We start from the raw sequence: 3,720 nt of genomic DNA, 5'->3' as shown, positions 1-3,720 counted from the left end.
AAGTCCTGCAATCAATTCCCTCTAGGCTTCAAAGTCTGATTCTCTAGGAATTCCTCCTCCCGTTGCCGGACCCCCAGGTTGGGAAGCCTGACGTGGGGCTCAGAACCTTCACTCCAGTGGGTGGAATTCTGTGGTATAAGTGTTCGCCAGTCTGTGAGTCACCCACCCAGCAGTTATGGGATTTGATTTTACTCTGATTGCGCCCCTCCTACCGTCTCACTGTGGCTTCTCCTCTGTCCTTGGACGCGGGGTATCCTCCTTGGTGAAGTCCAGGGTCTTCCTGTCAATGATTGTCCAGCAGCCAGTGGTGATTCTGGTGCTCTCGCAAGAGGGAGTGAGAGCACGTCCTTCTACTCCGCCATCTTGGTTAATCTCCCTGGGTCTTTGTATCACATAGTCTTTTATTTGCAGTTCTCATAGCCTTGGTGGATGTACTCTATTCTAATGGTAGAACTCTCAATCCTCTGCCACTGGAATTTGGAGGTCTACCTACAGTTTCTCTGCAGAAGCTTGTTTGCTCCTCTGAGCAGTCATATTGGACAAGTTCCAAGCTATCATTGCATCAGCTCTCTTTCTTGTTTGACCCACATCCCTGGGAAACTTGTGCAAGTGCTTTGCCTGAAGAAAATGTAGGTGTGCAGGTCAATTTCAATGCAGCAAAGATTCTTCTTTATGTTGCCCCCCAAGTAACTCAACAGCTCATTTCTTATCTTCCAGATGGCCCTGAGATAATGAGAACCCTCATCTCTTATCTTCCAGATAGCCCTGAGATAATAATCCTCCCCATGCTCTAATAGGCAAAAGGCTGGAAATGATTGGATTTTGGATACATTTTGAAGATACAGCTGACACAGTTTGCAAATGGATTGGTGTGAGAGATAAAGAGAAGAATCAAAGGTGATGCCAATCCTTTTGCCTGTACAATGGAAGGATGTCATTGCCATTGAATTTGATGGAGAAGACCTGGAGCAAGAATCAAGAGGGCATGACCAGGGAATCAAATTTAGTGTTCACTCTTGGAAAGTATAGTTATTTTTTAAATCCTGCTTAGTCACTACAATCTATTGCTTCATACATTTGCCTATGATTTGTGTGTCTCATCTATAAAAATTTTGGTAGATTAATCAGGCTGCTGTCAGGTTTACCAACTGCTCACTGTTATCAAGTCAACAAACCTTCATGAACTGGCTGCTCCGATCCCCTGAGGGGCTCTAGTATTGTGGTTGTTTTACAAGGTAAACTTGATTTTGTAAGATTTCAAGAGGACCACCTTTTTTCCTAGTTTTAGTATTAGTGATGAGAAGTCTACTGTCATTAATTCTGGAAGATTCCCAAACCAATATAATGTGTAAGAAAGGATTAGGAGTATCAGGTTCAGCTGGCTCTAGTTTGGTCTAGAGCTGGGTCAGCTCAATTGGTTTTAAAGTTTGATAACAATGATGCTGAGGTTGAGTGTTTGATTTCTACAGAGGTTGTTTTGCTTTGTTTTGGTCCAGAAGCACAAACCAAAACCCTAACCCAACCAGCTGCCTCACAAATGCCAACAGAGTACAGCAGATACTTCACCATAACTAGGAAAAGCCAAACCTCACATACCAAAATTCCAGCTTTACTTACCAAGAATAGCATTCATAAGTGTTTTTCCTCTACCCTGCAACTCTGATTCTGGCAAGACTGTGACAGCACTAACCATTCAGGGCATGGACTCTTTCAGATATTGTGATTTGCAAGCCAGAAGGTCATGGGAATGAAGGGGAAATGAGGGAATTCAGCCCAAATTACTGGATTAAAAACAATTTCTGTATAAATGATAAGAAATCCAATACAGTCAGAATTCCTGTCCCCTACGACAAGGTATATCTCCCACAATACAGTTTTGAAGCCCAAAATAAGTCCCAGGTATTAAATTTCTAAGATAAAGATTCTAAGAACATTTGACAGAAGGTTAGTAACCTCTTCAGAAATAGTCTGGAGTCCACCACATATTAGAACTCATTCTTGAAAATTGGAGCTAATGAAAGATTTTCTGGATGTTTAGTGTGCCCAGATCTGTTGTCGATAGTTGTCTCCCAAATACACTCCCTATAAGAGCCTTAGTCAATTCTCTCTAATAAATTTTGATGTCTTTGTAAATAGTAATTGATATTAATTATTCAATAGAACCTCTAGAAAAACCCTTTAATCTTAGGGCTGCATATCCACATTACAAAAATCTTTCAAGTGTTCTGCTGCACCCCTCTACTATTCCTCCCCAGTTAAAGATAGTTAAGTTTATATTTTCACAGGAAAGGATATTTGTGAAGTGTTTTTTTTTTTTTCTAATAAAAATTTAACTTGAATGATTTCTGTAATCTGTTGACTGGGTCTTTAAAAATTGATGTCCCAGGAGCCTGTGAAACTAAATCAGAAGGAAGGAGACCTCCTTGCCTTTCAGAATTCCAAAGGTTTGGCCCATAGCTCTATGAGGTCAGGAGATGGGATTAACCTCTCACATTCTAGTAATGGTTTTAGAAGGACTCTGAAAATTCACAGTGATTAAAAACACCCAACTGACTGGCACTGAAGAAGAATGTGAAAAGTAAATTTCATTTGTTTAACAGCTCTATCTAACGGCACTAGGCCAAGCTACCTCTGCTACAACAAGCTACCTGGTTGAACATCCCGTCTCTCTCCCTCTGTCTCTCTGTCTCTCTCTCTCTCTCATTTCCTTACCACCAATCATATAGTTACAGAGAGCTTCTTTTTTTCTTTTCCGAGACCAGAAGAGTCTTTGATAGTATATTATCCAAGTCCCTCATTTTGGGAGGAAGCTAACACACAAAGAAACTGTGTGGCCCACACTTAGAAAATACATGGAATTCTACATTTAATTGTCTCAATGACACTGAGCCTTATGAAGATTATATCAACTCTGAATTATCCAGGTTGTAAAGTATGTGGAAGAATAAGATTTCACATTAGATCTTCATAAATCAGTCTGTATAAATACACTTTTATTTTATTTATGCATTCAATTAAGGGGAAAATATCTCAGACTGTAAGTCTGAACTTTCCTTTTTGTGGATCATACAAATAAAAAAGTGATTACAGTACAGATCTTTTTTAAAGGTGAATTTTTTTTATTCTAAAATTTGGTAATAGGTGTACAGCATTAAAAAAAAAGGTTGACCACCTCTAAAATTGCTTTTGGTTCTAGATGGTAGATCTTGAAGACAGGGAGAGGCAAAACTAATTATAATATTAAACATACCTAGTATTAGTGTATGACTCAGCTAAAAAAAGGTATCTGTATAAAAAATAAGCATCTTAGCACATTTCAAAATGTACTATAAAATATTTTAATTAGCCCTTGTTTTGCATGACCAGAGCTCTCCTCTCAGAGGGTGGATCATACAACGTTTCTTCAAGGTAATGAGGCCATCCGTTACCTCTTTCCATCAATGTTATGAAAATGACTATGAATCATGATGGGTATGGAAAACAAGAGCTATTCTCATTTTCTCATCATTCAACATTGTTTTATTCAGTCAATACGGACTTAATTTCTCTACTCTGGACTGCTGTGGCTTACTGCCCAAGGAGAACATTATTTTTTAACTGGGAGTGGGATCAGGGTAATGAAAGTATCAAAAAAAATCACTGTTAAAAATACATATTTCTACTCTCTACCACTAGAGAATGTGATTTGGCAGCCCTAGGAAGCTTCTTGAATTGTGTATT

Source organism: Balaenoptera musculus, chromosome 7, assembly GCF_009873245.2.
Source record: "Balaenoptera musculus isolate JJ_BM4_2016_0621 chromosome 7, mBalMus1.pri.v3, whole genome shotgun sequence".
NCBI lineage: Eukaryota > Metazoa > Chordata > Mammalia > Artiodactyla > Balaenopteridae > Balaenoptera > Balaenoptera musculus.
The sequence above is the reverse complement of the archived record's forward strand: the minus strand, read 5'-3'. Positions refer to the sequence as shown.